Source organism: Phyllostomus discolor, chromosome 8 (genome assembly GCF_004126475.2).
Source record: "Phyllostomus discolor isolate MPI-MPIP mPhyDis1 chromosome 8, mPhyDis1.pri.v3, whole genome shotgun sequence".
In the NCBI taxonomy this organism is placed as follows: Eukaryota; Metazoa; Chordata; class Mammalia; order Chiroptera; family Phyllostomidae; genus Phyllostomus; species Phyllostomus discolor.
The window spans coordinates 63,500,050-63,522,753 of NC_040910.2; the positions used below are offsets into that span (position 1 = coordinate 63,500,050).

The following is a 22,704-nucleotide window of genomic DNA, read 5'->3' on the forward strand; positions in this document are numbered from 1 at the left end:
CTGGTGGACCCCAGGCATGCAAGGCAGAAGCAGGTGGATCCAGTGAGGCAGCAGATTATGGAGGGGCGCAGTGCAGAAGGTGGCTGGCAGACCAGGGATCCCACATTTGCATGCACATAAACCAAGCCAAACTGGGGGGCGAGACAGACCGCACAACCAAGGGCCACAGGGGGGGGAAATAAAGCCCCAAACCACCAACTGAAAACACCGGTGGGGGGTTGAAGTGTTGGGAGAAACTCCCAGCTTCACAGGAGAGTTCATTGGAGAGACCCACAGCATTCTAGAATATACACAAACCCACCCACATGGGAATCAGCACCAGAAGGGCCCAGTTTGCTTGAGGAAGTGGGGGAAGTGACTGAAATCTGACAGAGAGTGGAGGAAATGCAATTGTTCCCTCTCTGACCCCTCCCCAACATACAGCATCACAACTCAGAGACTGGGTTGACCCACCCTGGTGAACACCTAAGGCTCTGCCCCTCACTGCATAACAGGAACATCAAGAAAAAAAAAATGGCCCGAATGAAAGAACATATCAAAGCTCCAGAACAAATACAACTAAGTGATGGAGAGATAGCCGACCTATCAGATGCACAGTTCAAAGCACTGGTAATCAGGATGCTCACAGAATTGGTTGAATTTGGTCACAAATTAGATGAAAAAAATGAAGGCTATGCTAAGTGAAACAAAGGATAATGCACAGGGAACCAACAGTTATGGGAAGGAAATTGAGACTCATATCAAAGGAGTGGACCAGAAGAGAGAAAGAAACAATCAAACAGAAAAGAATGAAGAAATAAGAGATCAAAAAAGTGAGGAGAGGCTTAGGAACCTCCAGGACATCTTTAAACATTCCAACATCCAAATTATAGGGGTACCAGAAGGAAAAGAGGAAGAACAGCAAATGGAAAGTTATTTGAACAAATAATAAAGGAGAACTTCCCCAATCTGGTGAAGGAAATAGACTTCCAGGAAGTCTAGGAAGCTCAGAGAGTACCAAAGAAGTTGGACCCAAGGAGGAACACACCATGCAACATCATAATTACATTAGCCAAGATTAAAATGAAGGAAAGAATCCTAGAAGCAGCAAGAGTTAAAAAGGCCATCACCTACAAAGGAATTCCCATCAGGTTGTCAGCTGATTTCTCAAAAAAGACATTGCAGGCAAGAAGGGACTGGAAAGAAGTATTCAAAGTCATGAAAGGCAAGGACCTACATCCAAGACTGCTCTATCCAGCAAAGCTTTCATTGACAATGGAAGGGCAGATAAAGTGCTTCTCAGATAAGGTCAAGTTAAAGGAGTTCATCATCACCAAGCCCTTATTATATGAAATGTTAAAGGGACTTATCTAAGAAAAAGAGGATAAAAAACACGTACAGTAAAATGACAGCAAACTCACAATTATTAACAACCACACCTAAAACAAAAACAAAAGCAAACTAAGCAAACAACTAGAACAGGAACAGAACCACAGAAATGAAGATCACATGGAGGGTTATCAGTGGGGAAGGGGAGAAGGTAGAATAGGGGAAAAGGCACAGGGAATAAGAAGCATAAAAATAGACACAAAATAGACAAAGGGAGGTTAAGAATAGTATACGAAATGGAGAAGCCAAAAAACTTATATGTATGAACCACAGACATGAACTAAGGGGAGGAAGGATGCTGGTAGGATGTGGGGTACAGGGCGGAGGTGAATAAAGGAGAGAAAAATAGGACAACTGTAATAGCACAATCAATAAAATATATTTTTTAAAAAACTTCAAAGAAACAAAAGCCCTGGACCAGATGGCTTCACAGGTGAATTTTACCAAACATTCATTGAACTAATACTTCCCAAACTATTCCAAAATATTCAAGAGAAGGGAAGACTCCCAAGCTCATTTTACAATGTCAGAATTACCCTAATTCCAGAACCAGGTAAGGACACTACAAAGAAAGAAAATTATAATCCAATATCACTGATGAACATAGATGCTAAAATCCTCAACAAAATATTATCAAGCTGAATACAGCAATACATTAAAAAAAACCATACACCATGATAAAGTGGGATGCAAGGTTGGTACAATATCTGCAAATCAATAAACAGGATATACCACATACAAAAATTAAGGATAAAAACTGCATGGTAATATCAATAGGTGCAGAATACACATTTGATAAAATCCAGCACCCATTTATGATAAAACTCTCAGCAAAGTGGGAAAAGGGAGAACATAGCTCAATGTAATAAAGACATATATGACAAACTCACAGCCAACACCATATTCACTGGGGAAAAACTACAAGTGTTCCCCTTAATATTGGGAGCAAGGCAGGTATGTCTACTTTCATTTCTCTTATTCAGCATAGTACTTAAAGTCCTAGCCACAACAATCAGTCAAAAAGAAGTAATAAAAGGCATCCAAATTGGAAAGAAAGAAGTAAAACTATCATTATTTGCAGATGACATAATACTGTATGTAGAGAACCCTAAAGATTCCACCAAAAAACTACTAGGACTGCTAAATGAGTGCAGTAAAGTAGTGAAATACAAAATGAATATTCAGAAATCAGTTGCATTTGTATACACCAATAATGAATTACCAGAAAGAGAAGTTAAGAAAATAATTCCATTTACAAATGCATAAAAAATACCTAGGACTAAATTTAACCCAGGAGGTAAAAGACCTGTACTTGGAAAATTATGAGACATTGAGGAAAGTAACTGAAGAAAATGCAAGTAGAAACCATGTCCATGGATAGGAAGAATTAACATCATTAAAATGTCCATACTAACCAAAGCAGTCTACAGATTCAATATAATTCCTATCAAGATACCAATGGCATATCTCACAGAACTGGAACAAATATTCCACAATTTATATAAAACCATAAAAAATCCTGAACAGCAATAGCAATCTTGAGAAAGAAGAACACCGTTGGAGGAATCACACCACCTAATATCAAACTATACTACAAAGCCATAATAATTAAAACAGCATGATACTGGCAGAAAAACAGGCATATAGATAAATGGAACAGACTAGAGAGTCCAAAAATTAACCTATGTCTTTACAGTCAATTAATATTTGACAAAAGAGGCAAAAACAATAAATGGTATTGGGAAAATTGGACAGATACACGCAAAAAAAAAATGAAACTAGACCACCGTCTTATACCACATATCAGAATAAACTCAAAATGGATTAAAGACTTAAATGTTATGCTTGAAACCATACAAATTCAAGAAGAAAACATAGGCAGTAAAAATTTTGGACATTTCTTGTAGCAACATTTGTTCTGACGTATCTCCTAGGACAAGGGAAACAAAAGAAAAAAAAACAAATGTTACTATAGCAAACTAAAAAGTTTCACACAGCAAAGGAAACCTGATGCAGACTCTGACCAGCAGTGTCTGCAGTGTTGTGGATGAGATGAACAAATTCACATGGACTACCAAGTCCTGTGGAGAAAAGGGATGGTACAGCCACTCTCTGAGTAAGAGAGTGCCCTGACCCTTGCCTGGACAGGCTTATTGTTTTCTAATAGCATACATCAAGGAGGGTTCTCATTCATTATGCTCAGGTTTGCTTTAGGTGATTATTTTTAACATAACAAAGGACAGGACATTGCTGACTACTTACAGATTAACAAAGAAAAAATGTTGCAAATGCAAGGGAAGGATAAGAGTGATTGCTCTGTCCTTGGGAGAATTAGCACAGACTTCAGGAAGTCACTTTAAAGATACATAGTAAGCTTTTGCTGCTTCAATTCAGGGTGAGGGAGTTTTAGCAAAAGCAAGCCTCAAAGCAGCCTAGGTATAATGCAGGCCTGGTTTCCCACAGAAAAGCCTATCTGTGGGTTTGGCTCCTGCATGCTGACTCTCACCTGTCAGTTTCCTGACAGGGCTGGGCTACATTTGCCATTGCCAAGTGGACTGGTTCCCTACAGAAACCACCAGCAAAATGAGAAGACAACCACCGAATGGGAGAACATAGCTGTCAATACACCTGATAAGAAGTTAGCATACAAAATTTATGAAGAACTTATAAAACTTAACACCAATAAACAGACAATCAATTTTTAAAAATTGGCAAAGGAGCTGAATAGACACTTCTCTAAAGTAGACATACAGATGGCCAGTAGACATATGAAAAGATGCTCAATGTCACTAATCATCAGAGAGATGCAAAATAAAACCACAATGAGATATCTCTTCAATCTGTAAGAATGGCTATCATCAGTAAATCAACAAACAACAAGTGCTGACAAGGATGTGGAGAAAGGGGAACACTTGTGCACTATTGGTGGGAATGCAGACCCTGGAAAGCAGTATCGTGTTACCTCAGAAAATTTAAAATGTAACTGTTTTATGATCCAGTAATTCCACTTCTGGCAATTTATCTCAAGAAATCCAAAACATTAATTCAAAAGAATATATGAGCCCTAAGTTCACTGCAGTGTTATTTACAATACCCAAAATTTGGAAGCAGCCCAAATGTACATCATTACATGAGTAGATGAAGCAGCAATTGTACATTTATTTACACAATGGAATTCTACTCAGCTATAAAAAAAGAAGAAAATTTTACCCTTTGTAGTAACAGTATGGATGAACCTGGAGAACATTATGCTAAGTGAAGTAAGCCAATCAGAGAAAGTGCCATGTAATTTTTCACATAATTGGAACCTAATAAACCAAATGAACAAGCAAAATAGAGACAGACTCATAGATAGAGAACAGGCAGATGGCTCTGGGGTTGGGATTTGGGGTGTAAGGAATCGAGAGAAAAAGAGAGAAAGAAAGAACTCATAAACAGACAACAGTGTGGTGATTGTGGGAGTGGGAGGGTGGTGGATGAAGGTAGAAGAGGGTATAGGGGTTATAAATGGTAATGGTAAAAATGCAATAAAAATCACTCAATGAAGTTTTTTAAAAAATTAAAGTAATAGTCAAAGGACCTGAATAGACACTTCTCCAAAGGGAACATATTTCCCCAAAGGTCAATAGACATATGAGAAGATGTTTAATGTAACTAATCATCAGAGGAATGCAAATTAAAACCACAATGAGATATCACCTCACACCTGCCAGAATGGTTATCATTAATAAGTCAACAAGCAACAAGTGCTGTTGAGGATGTGGAGAAAAGGGAATCCTCATGCACTGTTGGTAGAAATACAGATTGGTGCAGCCACTGTGGAAAGCACTGTTATGACCCAGTGATTCCACTTCTGGGAATTTAACTGAAGAAACCCAAAATACTGATTCAAAAGGATAGATGGATGCCTATGTTCATCACTGCATTATTTACAACAAGTTTGGAAGGAACCCAAGTGCCCATCCATAAATGAGTGCACAAAAGAGTCATAGAACATTTACACAATAGAATACTACTCAGCCATAAAACGATGGAACTCTTAACCCTTGTGACAACATGGGTGGACCTGGACATTGTTGAGCAAAGTGAAATAAGCCAGAGAAAAGACGATACCATATGCTGTCACTTTTATGTGGAATCTATGAAAAAAAACAAAATAGAAACACTAACAAAGAACAGACTGACAGCTGTTAGAGGGGGCAGGTTGGGAGGTTGGGCAAAATAGGTGACAGGGTTAAGAAAAAAAAAGCAAAAAATCCTTCATAATCACAGACAACAGTATGGTGATGGCCAGAGGGAAAGGGGAGTGGTAGAAGAGGGTAAAGAGGGGTTAAATGCTGATGGAAGGAGACTTGACTTTGTGTAGTAACCACAATGCAATACACAGATGATGTTTTATAAAACTATACACTTGAAACTTATGTAATTTTATTAACCAATGTAGCCCTAATAAATTCAATGATTTAAAAAATACAGAGTTTGATTCTGTTTGCTAATATTTTATTTATGATTTTTATATTGATATTCTGAAGTGAAAGTGAGCTATAATTTTTTTCAATGTCTAAAGTTATTTGGTTTCAGAATCAGCATAACTGCGCGTGTCACAAAGAGTTGGAATCTTTGTTTCTTTGTTTTTATTCTGGAATAATTTAAGTGGCATTAAAATATTCTGCCCTTTGACATCTGATCATTGCCCATTTGAAAATGTCTGGGCCTGATGCTTCCTTCTGGGTGAGTAGAATGATTGAAACCTCAAGGACACAGGACTTTGGACAAGAGTGCCAGGGGTAGTGTGCTCTGGCCCTAAGAACAGCATGTTCTCCATTTCATGGCACACATACACTGATTACCAAAATTCTATGGCACACCAAAAATATATTTTTTGCCAATCTGACAAAAAATAGATATAATTTTGATTCATTCACACCACATGGCTATTGTTGGGTTGCCATAGTCACTTTTTTTTTTTTAATTTGACAATCTAAGGGAAAAGAGGTCAGTGCCCTGACAAAATAGTCAGGTTTCACATGTTTTACAAAGTCTTGCCTCACACGGTGTGCCTCTTGTGGCACACAGGCTGAAAATCCTTGCTTTAGAGAACAGTGGGCTCAGGTGTCCTCAGAGCAGTGTGGCCTCCAACCAATGCCAAGGCGGAAAGGCAACCTTCTTCATTTTATCTTTGACAACCTTCTTTATTTCTCCTGTGGTAATTGTTTCAATTTAGATTTTAAAAACTCTTCTAGAGGTAATTTTGATAAATTTTATTTTCCTTAAAACAAATTATCCATTCATCCAGATTTCCAAGTGTATTTGCAACAAGGTCAACAAAGTAGTCTTTTGTGAACATTTTAATTTTTTCCTAATTTGTTATTTTGTGTATTTTGGTTTTATTGATTATCTTACCTTTAAATTTTTTTCAAAGAATCAGCTTTTATATTTATTTTTTTAGTTCTACCATTTTTTGTTGTTCCAAATTCACAAATTTCTGCTTTTATTTTAATGCCTTTTTACTGCCTTCTTTAGGGGTACTTTTGTTGCTTTTTTCTAACTTCATGAGTTGGATGCTTAAATTCTAAATTATTTTTTGTTAATGTAAATATTTAAGGTTAATACTTAGCCCTTAGATATAGACATGCACTTCAGATATATCCCATAATTTCTGATGCATAGTGTTTTCATACTTTTTATTGTAGATATCCCAAAATTTTGGCTTTTAATTTAGCTTTGATGTATTGGATTGGCCAAAAAGTTCATTTGTTTTTTTCTGTAGGATGGCTCTAGTAGTGTTTAGTTGTCTTTAACTTCATTTGAAACAATTTTGTTAGATTGTATTGTATCAGTGTGCATTTAAAAAAAATTCTCAAAATTGGTGAATTTTTGTGTAGACATTTTAATATTGAAGATGGAAGAAAATATGCAACACTTTTGGTATATTGTGCTTTATTATTTCAAGAAAGGTAAAAATGATCCTGAAACACACAAAAAAGATCTGTGCAGTGTAGGGAGAAGGTGCTGTAACTGATTGAATGTGTCAAAAGTGGTTTTCGAAGTTTTATGCTAGAGATATCTCACTGGACAATGCTACACAGTCAGGTAGACCAGTTATAGTTGATAGCGATCAAATTGAAACATTAACTGAGAACAATCAATGTTCTACCATACAGGAGTTGGCTGACATACTCAAAATATTAAAATCAATAAAGTTATTGGTGAACATGTAAAGCATGTCTTTTATTTTACAGAAAAAACTAAATGTACATTTTGGCCAATGCAATAGTTTTTAAGTTTGGAGAGTGTCAGCTGAAAGGCTTCCAGATACAAGGGTTGTTTTGTTATTATGTTATTAATTTTTAGTTTTATTTCATTGTGATCAGATCAGAGATCAATGTTGTCTGTACTACTTTGTAGTTTTGAAATATTTGAGTTTTTCTTTGTGGCCTAAAGGAGGGTTAATTTTTGTGAATAATTTAAGAAACTCATTCTGTTTCTTAACTCATTAGTAGGCTGAAAACTATTGGGAACTTTCTGTAAACAGAATAGTTTTCAGCCTACTAATTTTTATATCAGTCTTCTTTGTCCTTAAATGGTTTTTGACCTGTTGTAATCTGACAGAAGTAAATTAAAATCAATTACTACTATTGTGGTTTTATTTCTCCTTAGTTTTTTGGAGTCATTTATAATGATGCTATGTTATTTGTTCACAAATACCTTCCTATATTCTTATAAATGGTTCCTTTTCATTATAAAATGACCTTCCTTTTATCAGTTAATGTTGTCAACCTTTGCCCTGAATATGAGCTTGTGTGATAGTATGACAAGCCTGCTGAATTTTGTTTATGTTAGTAACTACACCTTTGACCTTTTGTTTTCATATTTTCTGAAGCCTTTCTTTTAGGTAATTCCCTTGAATAGAGCACCAAGTTTTGCTTTGTGATTCAAACTGCAAATCTTTTTTTCTTGCAATAGATGAATTTAGCCCTACTCATGTGACAGTTATATTATTTTATTGTATGTTTTCATAGACTTTTTAATCCTTTGTTACTCTTTAATTATGTGCTTCCTGTTTGCTTTGCTGTGTTTTAGGTGTGTTTCTTCTGATTAGTTGGAAGGTTGTTTTTTTTAAGATTTTATTTATTTACTTTTAGAGAGAGGGGAAGGGAAGGAGAGAGGGAGAGAAACAGCAATGTGTGGTTCCTTCTTGTATGCCCCCTACTAGGGACCTGGCCCTCAACCCAGGCTTGTGCCCTGACTGGGAATCCAACCAGCAACTTTCAGTTCACAGGCTGGCACTCAGTCCACTGAGCCACACCAGCCCAGGCTGGAAGGTTTGTGTTTTTATTTAAGAAGTTACTTGTATAACCATAACTTTATATGATACTCTCAGTCCTCTGTTTCTTCAGACTGTGTCAGTTGATTCCCTGTTCTGGACAATGATAACATAGCATGCATTCTCTTTTTCCATTCCCCCTTCTCCTTTGCTGCACCAAATGTCAAATGATTTTTTTAGCATGTACTTTTTAAAAATTTTCACATTCATACACACTTCCATTTCTTGATTTTAAAATGAGCCTTTAATAGATATTTTGATCCCTTTCTATATAAAATTGATGAGGGAAGTATAGGGGACCATTCCGTGTGGCGTGGGAAATGTAGCCCAGCCCCCACTCAGAAAGACCAGTGGGGAGCAATGTCCAGCACATAGGACTCATGCCTACAGGTAGGTTCTCCCAGGGGAATCAGGCCTGCATTGTATGTAGGCTGTTATGAGACTTGCTTTTGCTAAAACTCCCTCACCCTGGATTGAGGCAGCAAATGTTTACTGCATATCTTTAAAGTAACTTCCCGAAATCTGTGCTAAACCTCCCAAGTATGGAGTGTAACTAGTTCAACTACTTTTCTCCTTGATCTGTAATATCCTTCTTTTTGAAGTAATTAGCAACATTCTTTCCTTTGTTATCTATAAAAGGTAATCACCTACAGCGAACCTGTGCATAGTAAATGAGGACCATCCTCTATGTAATGTGCCCAGAAAAGCAATAAAAGCCTGTCCAGGCAGGGGTCGGGGCCCTCTCTCTCACTTAGAGAGTGGCCATGCCGTCCTTTTTTCTCCACAGGACTCCTGCCATCCATGTGAATTTGTCTCTCACAGCCACAACACACAGACTTCGAGGACCCGAGTCTGAATCAGGGAAGTAGTATGTTTAAACATCCCTTCCTTTTCTTTCCCTTTTCATCACAATTTTTGTTAATCATACCATTTCCACTTTCCTCATCACTGGATTTATAAAATTATACATTCTGCTCTGTAGCCATAATCCCCACATTTGTTTTTGTTAGAGTTTCTACTAGTTATTCCACCAAAGTGTTTTCTCCCCACTCATTTTGTGGGAGATCACATCTTGTGATCTCTTCTGTTTTTTTTAAACTAACTTTGTAAATTTTATCGGTAAGTGACAACTTTATATGACTATGTATCATTAAACTGTGTAGTTTAGGGGTATAACATTATAGGAGAACAGGCTAGAGAATTAAACAGAGCACACTTCAGGCAAGATCAATCTTCATTACTTTGCCCATATTTCATTTTGTGTACACAGAAGCATGAATGCAATTTGAAGTCTTTTAGTGGCAATAAAGTCACAATCATCTGCGTATATGCTAACACCTTAACTCCAAATATTCGATCTATAACGTTTACATGAGCAGTTTCTCATTGCAGTTATTAAAATGTATTTTTTCCTGTTAGGAACCAGCAACTTATTTTTGTGTTTATTTTTCTTTCAAAGAACTTTTTCTTCTCTGATAACTGGCTAATTTTAATTTTTTATCAAAAACTAAAGGGTGGGGGAGGAAAGAGTGATGGATTAAAATTTATTTTTCAGCTCTGGCTCTACGGCTCCCTCGCCGCTGCTGCCTCCAACCGCCCCCCCCACCCCACTCCTCCCACTAAGACCCCTAGCCCCTGGCTGGTAGGCAAGATACCCCCCTCCCTGGGGCTCCCCGAAATCCAGTTCCCTTCCCCCACCTCAGCTCATGCCCCAGCCCCCGAACTCCGGGGCTGCTAGCCCCCGGTGTCCCCGTCCCTCCTGAGCACTGGGGTGTGCTCCTCAATCCCCCCCTCCATTGGGGACTCCCTTTTAGAGCCCCCTTCCCCTCTCTCCCACGCTCCCCTACCCTTCCCTTCTCCAAATCCCTCTTTCCCCTCTCACCCCTCCCCCCATCCTGGCCACCCCTGCAAAAGTGGGGTGCGGAGGGGGGAAGGGTGAGAACCCATGGAGGGGAGGAACGAAACTCCCATGAAGTCAGAGCCCCTTACCCGCCGCCGAGGCCAGGGCCCCCAACATGGACTGTCTCTGTATAGTGACAACCAAGAAATACCACTACCAAGATGAAGACACGCCCCCTCTGGAGCACAGCCCGGCCCACCTCCCCAACCAGGCCAATTCTCCCCCTGTGATTGTCAACACAGACACCCTAGAAGCTCCAGGATATGAGTTGCAGATGAACGGGACCGAGGGGGAAATGGAATACGAGGGGATAACTTTGGAAAGGGGTAACTCAGGTCTGGGCTTCAGCATCGCAGGTGGCACTGACAACCCACACATCGGTGACGACCCATCATTTTCATCACCAAGATCATTCCTGGTGGGGCTGCGGCCCAGGATGGCCGCCTCAGGGTCAACGATAGCATCTTGTTTGTAAATGAAGTGGATGTGTGAGAGGTGACCCACTCAGCTGCGGTGGAGGCCCTCAAGGAGGCAGGCCTCTATGTCAGGCCCCAGAAGCCCCCAGCTGAGAAACTCATGGAGATCAAGCTCATCAAGGGGCCTAAGGTCTTGGCTTCAGCATCGCAGGAGGTGTAGGGAACCAGCACATCCCTGGAGATAATAGCATCTATGTAACCAAGATTATCGAAGGGGGTGCTGCCCACAAGGATGAGAGGTTGCAGATTGGAGACAAGATTTTGGCGGTCAACAGTGTGGGGCTGGAGGACGTCATGCATAAGGATGCTGTGGCAGCCCTGAAGAACACGTATGATGTTGTCTACCTAAAGGTGGCCAAGCCCAGCAATGCCTACCTGAGTGACAGCTACGCTCACCCAGACATCACAACCTGTGAGAGTTCTCCAAGCCCAAAGCTCCCCGTGACCCATCCCATGTCCCCCCATGACTGTTCCATTTCAGCTGCTCTCCACAAAATAGCCACAACTCCTGCTACTTACTGTGGCTGGAGAATGGATGGAAAATCGGTCACCATGGAAGAACTAGAAAATATTGTCAAAAGTCTCCTCCTGCCCGGCAGGGCAGGCACCCAGATGGTTTTATGGCTAATTTTATCAAATCCTCAAGGAATGGATTATTCTTATGCTCTCCCTGAGTATGGGAAATGATAAAAAGTTTCACATTTCATTCAGTTCAAATGGTCACAAAGATAATATAAAAGAAAGTACAGGCCAATTTAGCTTCTGAATAGAGATGTAAAAGTCTATAGTAACATAATGGCAAACCAGACACAGCAGCAGATTAAAGGAATAGCATTGTCACAAAGTAGAGTTTATAGTATTGGCTGGTGTGGCTCAGTGGATTGAATGCCAGCCTGTGAACTGAAAAGGTCACTCGTTCAATCCCCAATGAAGGCACAGGCCTGGGTTTCAGGCCAGGTCCCCAGTTGGTGTGCAAGAGGCAACCAATTGGTGTGTCTTTCACATATCAATGTTTCTCTCCCTCCATTCACCTCTCTCTAAAGATGAATAAATAAAATCTTTTTTAAAAAATTATTTTTCAAGGAAAGATAAAATTCATTTTCAAAAATTTACAAGTGGTGTTGTTGGTGTAGAATTTATTCTATTAAGTAATCAGATTGGGAATCAAATGTCAGTTCCCCTTTCTTACTCAGGAATCAGCATTATTTCAGAATCATGTTTTTTTGTGTGTATTTTCTTAAGTCAAGTGACAATCTGTTTCAACCAAATGATTTTGATTTGGAAGTTAGAAGTCAATATGTTGCACACAAACCCCAAGGCACCTCCTTTTCATTCTAGCCCATTTATCCCCAGAAGGAGAAAGAGTTTCCTCTCTAAACGGAGGAAGGCAGTCGGTGAGAGCTGGTGTTGGACAAGCACGCAGCGGGCACCCACAGCCAGCCATTCCTGGCCGACCTGAGAGACACTTGCAGTGTCATGACTGCCCATTGCACTGCTGCCGTGACAGTGGACCACTGCAAATAGTCTGTAGGGTCTGTGGCATTTAAGATTCTTATTTTCAACTCCTGGAGAAAGCAGTTCTTTACTAAGTTCTACATCCACAGCATACTCAGTATTTTTGATAAGTTTCTGACACCCACCAGACTCCTTGTGAACAATTTGTTTTGGGTGCAGCACAAGGACAGCAGAGGGTCTTTCCAGAGTCACTCTTACTTAGACTGATCTCAACCTCTTGTTTGTTTTTTATGGTATAATCTTGGACAGATTCTTTTGCTACCATGCTTTCCAATGCATCCTGGGCTGTCCCATGACTTAGGCTGACTGACAGAGCAGTGCCTACCACAAGGGCTGGGCATTGGCAGGAGGGGTGGTGCTCTTGGTTGTAGCTAGTCTGAGTCCCTGTTCCCACAGTGTACAACTCCACCCCATTGGCAGATGAGCCCTCAGCCAAGGATTCAAGTATTTATTAGCCACTCCAAAGTTTCCAGTAGGATCAGTCCCAGCATAAGGGTGAGCCACAGCTGTCCTCGACAGGTGGGCCCCACCAGCCTCTGCAGGAAACAGGACCGGTCAATGGCAGGCCCTGGCCTCAGCCCTGCAGCCCCAGCATTGCTGTCCAGGGCTCAAAGAAAAGAGCCACAGGGCACAGCGTATGACAAGTAGTAGAGTACCGAGGGCACCTGCAATCCCAGTGTCCCGACAAAGGCCTGTCATCCACCACCTCTATTCCTCTGTGCCTGCAGTGTTCCAGATGGCTGGGCTTCAAGGCCATTGATGGGGCTGCTTGGATATGCTGCCCTCACTGTCATCTTTCAAGTAACCATAATATCCAGGTGGACGTTTTTTCTTCCCTATATGCTCCCTTGGTCCAACACCACCCAAGATGCCGTCATTTTCCAGAACCTCTGCCTCCGCATTGGAACCACCACCCAGCATGGGTGGAGCCTGGGTACTGTCAGTAGATGGAGCTGTAGTTCACTTCTTTATGTCATCAGGAGTCTTTTGGGAAGTTGTGCAACTAAGAATGAATTTAGGGGCCTGAGGGTTAATTGTGCTTGAAATACTGTAATTGGGAGTTCTCTGAGAAGTGTTGTTGGATTCAATGACTTCATTGACACCAAACTCCAGTCTCTGATGGTCTCATCTATTAGGTAGCTCATCTGTAGCCTGTGCCCACACAGAACTGTTCCATTGTATGGATGAAGCACAACTGAAGAGGGAGGAGTCACAAAGAACTGACCCAACTCAGCAGGGCTAAAACCTCCAAAACTATACAGTGGGCTGGGGAGGGCCTCCACTCTGCATACTGCCTAACCCCCCCACCCTGGGGTGCCATCTCACCACCTTGTGATCTCATCTTCAAGAAGAATTTATGGAAAATACATTCTCTGAGCTCTTCATGTTCAAAAATCTTTGTTGCCTTTACTTGAAAAACTATTTAGAAAAAAACACTGTGGACCTCCAGTCAAGGTGGCAGCATAGGTAAACACAGCTCACCTCCTCACATCAAAATTACAACTACATTATAGAACACCAATCACTCAGAACCATCAGAAATTAAGATGAATGGAAGTCTGAGAACTACAGAATTAAAAAAACGACATCTATCCAGACTGGTAGGGGGAGTAGAGACATGCAACAGATTAGTCCCACATCCACATGCGGGTACAGATTTGGGAGGGATATCTCAGGACCAAGGAGCCCCAGTCCCACACCATGCCCTCCAGCCCAGGGTTCCAGTGCCAGGAAGGTAAGTCCACATCACTTCTGCCTGCAAAAACCAGTGGGGATTGAGTCAACAGAAGAAATTTCTGGAGTCCCAAACAGCACCTCTTAAAGAACCCACACACAGACTTATTCAAACTCACTCCCTCTGAATCCAGCACCGGGTAGCAGCTTGAAAAACACCAGTAGTACACAAGAAGGAACTGAAGTGTCTGGCATCAAGGTGAGAGTTGGGGGACAGCTTTCTTTCAGACAGAAAGGTAGAAGAGGTGATTGTTCTTTTTCTGAACCCTCCCCCACAGAGCCACAGAACTGGCAGACTGGTGCCATATCTGAGACTCCATCAACCTGGCTAACACTGTTTGCCCTGTCCTGGAGATCCCCTGAGGTTCTGTCCCATCCAAATTACAGCTGTTAACAGAGGCTTTTCCATATGAATGGCTGGTCTTGGCCCATGCTTTACAACATCCACAATCCTTTCAAACTAGCAACAGCTGACTTCAGTGAGTCACCAGCCCACTTGCTAATTGGCCCCAGGCCTGGCACTAGCAGCTGCCACCCTAAATTCACAGCTTGGCTTCTCCTAGGAATTTCCAAGCCCAGCACAAGTAGCAGTCACCTCAGATTGCTTTATAGCTCAGGCAGGGTGGCCCTGGGCAAAACACGGGCAGGAGCTGACCTTGGTCTGTACCACCTGGGAAACTCCAGAGCCTGCGCACCCACTGAAAAGCTACAGACTACATCGGAGTACCATCACCCTGCCCCTGCACAGCTGATCCTCCCCATAGGGTGGAGATTGGTGGTCAGTGGTCACAGCCAATCCTTGTAGCTGACTGGTCTGGGTAAATCCCACCCATTGACCTCCAAAGTAACCAAAGCTCAACTACAAGGGGAGGGTGTACTCAGCCCACATCATGGGCACACCTCAAGTACCCAGCTTGGGTGATAGGGGAGGCTGTGCCACTGGAACCTACAGGGTACCTACTACATTAGGCCATGCTATCAATACAGAGAGTCATAGCAGCTCTATCTAATACATAGAAGCAACACAGGGAGGCTGCCAAAATGAGGAGACAAAGAAACATGGCCCAAATGAAAGAACAGATCAAAACTCCAGAAAAAGAACTAAACAAAATAGATATCAACAATCTTATCATATGCACAGTTCAAAACACTGGTTACACAGATGCTCAAGGAACTAGTGAGGACCCCAATAGCATAAAAATCTAGTTAGAAATGAAGTATACACTAATTGAAATAAAGAACAATCTACATGAAAACAACAGTAGAGTGGATGAAGCTGAGAATCAAAACAATGATTTGGAACATAAGGAAGCAAAAAACCACCAATCAGAACAATAAGAAGAAAGAAGAATAAAAACAAGGATAGTGTAAGTAGTCTCTGAGACAACTTCAAGCATTACATGTGCTTCATGGGGTTGCCAGAAGGAGAGGAGAAAGAGCAAGAAATTTGAAATCTATTGAAAAAAATAATGAAAGAATACTTTCCTAATTTGGTGAAGGAAATAAACATACAAGTCCAGGAAGCAGAGAGTCACAAACAAGATGGATGCAAAGAGGCCCACTCCAAGACACATCATAATAAAATGCCAAAGGTTAAAGATAAAGAGAGAATCTTAAAAGCAGCAAGTGAAAGGAAGTTAGTTACCCCCAGGGGAGTTCCCACAAGACTGTCAGCTTCTCAAAATAAACCTTGAAAGCTAGAAGTGACTAGCACAAAGTATTCAAAATCATGAAAAGCAAGGACCTGCAGCCAAGATTGCTCTACCCAGCAAAGTTGTCATTTAGAATCAAGGGCAAATAAGGTACTTCCCAGAGAAGAAAAAACTAAAGGAGTTCATCATCATCAACCCATTATTATATGAAATGTTAAAGGGACTTATTTAAGAAAAAGAAGAAGATCAAAACTATGAACAATAAAATGGCAAAAATACATATCTATCAACCATAGAATCTAAAAAACAAACTAAGAAACAAGAAGAACAGACAGATGATCATGGATATGGACAGCATTTTGATGGTTGCCAGATGGGAGAGAGGCATGTGGGGGAATGGGTGAAGAGGTGAGGGGATTAAGAATTGCAAAGAGGTAGTTACAGAATAGCCATGGAAATGTAAAGTACAGTATAGGAAATGGAGTAGCCAAAAAACTTACATGCAAGACCCATGAACATGAGGGGGATTGCCTCAGGGAATGGAGGGTGCTATGTAGGGAGGACAAAGGGTGTAAAATTGGGACAGTTGTGATAGCATAATCAATAAAATATAATTTCAAAAAGAAAGAAAAACTGTTTAACTGAGTATAAAATTCTTGGGCAATACTTTGTTTCTTGAGGAATGTGTAGATATTGCTTCATTGTCTTCTAGCCTTGAATGTTGCTGTAATGAAGTCTGAAACAAGCTTGGTTTTTTTTTCCTCATAAGTTATTTAATTACCTTGCTGCCCCAATTATTATTTTTTTGTCTATGAAATTTAAAAATTTTACTATTATACATGGCTGAATTACCATTCTGTGCTGATATCCCTAGGACACCATGAAATGGCTTTGAAGTAAACTCTTCTTTTTATCTGGTCATTTTTCCTAACTCTGTAAATATTTGTTTTAATATGTTACTTCTATTATATTTCAAATTTTAATTCTAGGCATATGAGAACCATACTCTCATTGTTCTTTGGAAGGGTTTTACACATTGGGCTCCACCGTCACCTTGGTAGTAAACATAACTGGCTCCTCCTCAGACCAGCTCTCACCTGTGTGATTTTAAGTGCTCTGTCAGCCCTCCAAGGTTTGGAATTTCACCTGTCTCCTAGAAGGTGCTTATGGCCCTGACCTGTGTGGTTTGCTTGGTTGGGCTTCCTCCTGCAGAGCAAAAGGTCTCCTGTTCACTCAGGTCAGGCACATGCCTGGGTTGTGGGTTCCATCACTGGTCAGGGTGTGTACAAGAGGCAACTGATCAATGTTTCTCTCTCAGATGATGTTTCTTTCCCTCTCTTTCTCCCTCCTTCCTTCTCTCTCAAAAATAAATAAAATCTTGAAAAAAAATAGTACTTATGTTTGTATCTGACATTTCTCATTACTGTTGGTGATTTCTGAAAGCAGCATGGAAAATTCCATGTCTAAGTGAGATTCATTTTCAATCCTTTTTCCAGACTGTTGTCTTTTAATTTCATCTATGTCAGGTAATCACACATTGATCATGCAAACCAGGATACTATGAGTGTGAGAGAGGGTTATATTAATACAATCCTGTACTTGCATTATACACTGGGATTATCTGTGGGAAAGTAGGATGTATGGTCACCCTACCTTTTCATTGCTGAGTAGAGTGTCTACTTTCAGGCTTCTTTCTGCTGGACAGCTTGTTCACTCCTCCTTCAGTGTTACAATTAACTCTACTGTCACCCTGGGACCCCCAGTCCAGGCAGGTATTAGATGGGGTGGTTCAAGGCCCTGCCCTGAGGCTTATTAAGAATATTGCAGATCCAGTCACTAAGCCAGAGCCTGGCTTAGCTGTTTCTGTGTCCTCTCACTTCCCTGAATGGCCACTTCGCATAAGCTGTAACCCTAGGCAGAGATAGACAGCAGCTTTTTTTTTTTTAATCACCTTTCAGGACCCAGGAAGCCCACCGCAGACTCTACTGCCCCTCCTCTATTAAAGCAGTTTTAGTCCTATTACCCATGGAGTCAAACCCCCAGTGTCTCTGCTGGATTGCAGACCTGGGGTCCAGCTGTCCTATGACTTCAGGCCAGTGCCCCACATTGTGTTTCTGTGCCACCTGCTGTCCATGGAGATATGCTCCATGGCTTTGAGCCTGGTTATCTAATTTAAATGTTGCTTATTTTATATTTCTTTGCTATATTGAGGGGATGAGTTTACAGTGCTATAGTAAGTAGAAACATCTTTATGATTCCTACTTTGGAATATATTTCATTCATAAATATTAGACCACAAAGAAAAATCTCAAAAAATTCCAAAATCAACAATCACGCTGACCCCAATGCAGTAAAATTAGAAATTAACCACAACTTAATGTTATAAATTGCTCAATTCAGGGTGGAAAGAGGAAATAAACATCAAAATTACAAACTCTCTAAAAATGAATTTTAACATGAGAGTTAACTATCAAATCCTGTAGGATGGTGACAAAAGACAACCTAGAGAAAAATTTATCACCTTATGTAAATTTATTTGAAAACAAGGGGAACAAGGGGGGAAAAAGCCTAAAACTAAATGAATCAAATTTTCAACACCAGAAGCTGGAAGAATATAAGTGGGAGGAAATGATTAATAAAAGCAAAGGCAGAAGTTAAAGGGAGGGGGGAAAACACCAATGTTAGACCTGGTCAATAAACCAAAACATTGCTTCTGTGAAAAGACCAATAAAAAGAGTCAATGTCCCACTGAACATGCCTGGAGAAAGACACCCAGCTTGTTAACTGGTCTCACTTCTAAATTCCAGGTCACATAGCCCTCCTGGAAATCCTATAGTATTTCTGTTGCGATCCCCTCTCTTTCTTTCCCTCTTTCCATGTATCCCCCTCCTCTGAGAAGCTATTTCCTTTCTCCTCTGTCCTCAAACCTCCAACACTTCCTTCCTGGTCTTCATCCTCAGTTGACCTAGCTGAGAAACCAGAAGCATTCAAGAGTGGGCCTACACTATCCCAGACAAAGATGACTACCCATCTCCATAAATCTGTGTCCAAACACAGTCCCCCACCTCCTGTCAGGATGGGTGAATGGCCCTGGCTTCTAGTCAAAGCCAGTGTTCCTCTGCACTCAGTACCCCACCACCTGCTGGTGTCTCAAGACAGCTTCCCAACCCTTCTTCCTTGCTCTGCTGTGCCATTAGTCCCTCACTCTCCACTAATCATTCCCCTACAACATATAAACTTAATGGTATTTCTCCCATTTTATAAATATTCTTTTAATCTCATTCCTCTCTCCAGCTACTATCTCATTGGTTTCTTTTCTTTCCCAGAAAAATTTCTCAAAAATGTTGTCTATATGTGCTGATTCCATGTCTCTCCTGCAGTTCTCTTGTGAGCCCATTCCACTCAGACTTTTGTCCAAGTCATTCCATGAAACTACTCTTGTGAAGGTCTCCAAAGGCCTCTATACTTCTACATCTAATACTCATCCTTCAGGTCTTAATTCTACTTGACCTTTCAGCAGTGACTGAGCCAGCTGATCACTTCCTGCTCTGCTTTTTCCCTATTTAACAGTACTTTTCTCAGTGTACTCTTCTGATTTTCTTGCTACTTCTAGCTGCAACTTCTCAGTCTCCTTTGCTGGTTCTTTCTTATCTTCCTAACCTCTTGACCTTGGAGTGTGCCTACAGAGCAGTTCTTACATCATCTGTCTTTCTGCACACACTCCCTTCCTGAGCTCTTTCTAATCTCATGGCTCTAAATGCCATCTGATGACTCCCACATTTTTATCTCTAGCTGGGGGTTCTCTGAACTGCATTCTCATATATCCATCTGCGATAATTAGCATCTCAAGTGCAATAAATATGCTCAAAAGTAAACTACTTTTCTCCTCAAACTTTCCCTAGCATGGAGTATCTCTCATGGCAATCTACTCAGTCATTTGTTCAACCCACTCTGCCCCAGGGACTCAGAACACAAAAATATTAAAGCTTTAATCCCTGTCTCTAGTTTGGTTGAGGGAACATCTGTATTACCTGAGTCCTTACAACAATCAGTCTGCAGTCAAAATCTGGAACAATAACAGCTCTAGCACTTTAGTATATTTAGCTCATTTTGAGCTAAACAACTGAAAGTGCTGAAAGAAGTTCGGATCCTTGGTGTAAAAATATGGTAAATTCAAACACCTGAGAGTATCAAGTTTATTTGCAGGTTTTGCTGCCTCCTAGAGGACTGATCAAGTACTGAACTGTGTGTGCTGACATTCAGAGCCCCAAACTGGATGCTGCTTTCAACAGAATGAACTTAAAATATTGATATTTTTTAAAATTGTAAATATTATTTGGAATTTTGAACAAAACCATCTAGATGTTTTAAGGCAGGAATTAATAAGACTTTGGGTCATAGACCCACTTTAAGATGTGATGAAACAGTGGATACTGTCCTAGAAAAACACTGAAACCAATGAATGCACTTCTAGGGAGCCAGGACCACAAAAGATCATATCCAAGTGTAGTCCACAGAAAAGAACCTGTGTTTCACATGGGAGTTAACGAAAACCTCAGAATTCAATTCAATTTCAAATATAACTACTATTCAAAAACAGGCTCAAAATTCATCTATTTATGAAATATTTCTGAATTACTTACTGTTCCACTTCCCAGTGAGATGTTGTTCCACACAGAGGCACACATCATGTGAGAAAACGGAGTGGAGCTCAGAGCAGAGAGGAGTCAGGCCCAGCCAACCTTCCTTGATCTTCAGTTCAACTCTGAGGACCCCTCTGCTTGCTCCAGAGCAGCAGGAGGCCCTGCTGGACCCCGGATGGTCATGTACCATGCCTACATGTAGCACTGGATTGCAGCCTCCGTTTCTCCAGAAACAAGGTGGGTATAGTGATATTGACCTCAGGGGTTGGAGTGAGGGTGAGATGAGATAATCCATGATAGGACATGCCGAGTTTAACGAATGTTAACTATTCATTACCTATAGATGGATTTTCAGGGCAGGGCTAGATAGGACATTACACAGAGCTCTTGCCTTTGCATTACATCTTCAATACTTATGTGAGAAAAGAGTTCCAGGCCCTGGCTGGCATAGCTCAGCTGATTGAGTGCGGGCTATGAACCAAAGCATCACAGGTTCGATTCCCAGTCAGGGCACATGCCTGGGTTGAGGGCCAGGTGCCCAGTGGGGGCCACATGAGAAGCAACCACACATTGATGTTTCTCCCTCTCTCTTTCTCCCTCCCTTCCCCTCTCTAAAAATAAATAAATAAAATCTAAAAAAAGAAGAAGAAATAGCATATATTAAAGTTAAAAAAAAAGAAAAGAAAACAGTTCCAGGTAAAGATGGCCAACTGACCCATAGTGCCAGAATCTCCCTCACCTGAAATATAATAAAATTAATAAAATATAGAAGGAAATAGTCAAAAATTTACAGTAGCAATTAAAGAAGAAGATATAATCTTATACAACAAACTTCAAAGACTAGTGGCCAGGGAAGAAATGAGACATTCTGGTAACAATTAGCATGGTTCTGCATGAGGCCAGGTTCCCAACTCCAAACCAACCCCCAGATGAGGCTGGAATATGTGGGCAGATGTAGTGGTCAATATTGCTGTATATTCACAAATATACTCTTTCTTCTTTTTCCAAGCTCATGTTAGGATAACAGTTCCCTGCTTCACTTAAATTTCACCACTGAACTTTCCTTTGAAGTTTGGCATAACCATGAAACTAGTTTTGGTAAATTGAATATGAAAGCAGAAGCTCTGAGATGTAGCATATGCTTTGACATGTCTTCTTCACACTGACATGGTAACAGTGGATGCACATGTGGCTAGGAAGTCACAGTCAACTTGTGTCCTTGAGTACCACAATGAGCAGAGCTCTCCTGTGTACCTGTGTTGGACATGTAAAAGGAATGAGGAATAAATTTGCTGTCTTCAGCAACTGAGATATCAAAGTTGGTTGTTTCTGCAGCATAACCTAGCCTATACTGACTGATATAGCTGGCTTGGAGAAAGTACAGAATCTGCTTTTACTGGTAACAACCTCAGTGAAAAACTTGAATAGACATTTCTCCTAGGAAGATACACAAATGGCCAATTAGCATGTGAAAAAATGCTCAACATCACTAGCCATGTGAAAAAGGCAAATCAAACCCATGAGGCAATACTATTTCCAACAGCAATTAGTATGACTGTTGTTTATAAAAACAAAAACAAAAAATAAGCCCTGACCAGTGTGGCTGAGTTAGTTGGGCATCATGCTGCAAAGCATAAGGTTTGATTCCTTGATTCCTGGTTAGAGCACATGCCTGGGTTGCAGGTTCCATCCCTGGTCAAGATGCATACAAAAGGGAACTGATTGATGCTTCTCTCTCACATCAGATGTTTACCTCCCTCTTTCTTCCTCTCTGCCATCTAAAAATAAATAAACTCTTTAAAAAATAACAAGTGCTGGTGAGAAATTGGAAGACTTGCACATTGCTGGTGGCAGTGTAAATTAGTGCAGCCACTTTGAAAAACAGTTTGGAAGTTCCTCAAAAAGCTAAATGTAGAAATTATCATATGAACCAGCAATTCTATTACTAGGGATGTATCCAAAAGAATTGATAGCAGGAACTTAAACAATGCTTGTACACCAATGTTCATAGCAGGATTATTCACAAGAGCCAAGAGGTTGAAATAATCCAAATATCCACCAAAGGTGATAGATGAACAAGAAAGGGTGT

The 22,704-nt window shown here is 40.7% G+C and overlaps 2 pseudogenes; one reads left to right on the top strand and one right to left on the bottom strand.

The window, feature by feature from the left end:
* The first annotated feature begins 10,527 nt into the window (after positions 1–10,527).
* LOC114515384 lies at positions 10,528–12,025 on the top strand (annotated as a pseudogene).
* Positions 12,026–12,680: 655 nt separating this feature from the next.
* The window catches only part of LOC114515385, a 53,460-nt pseudogene continuing 43,436 nt past the window's right edge, over positions 12,681–22,704 (bottom strand).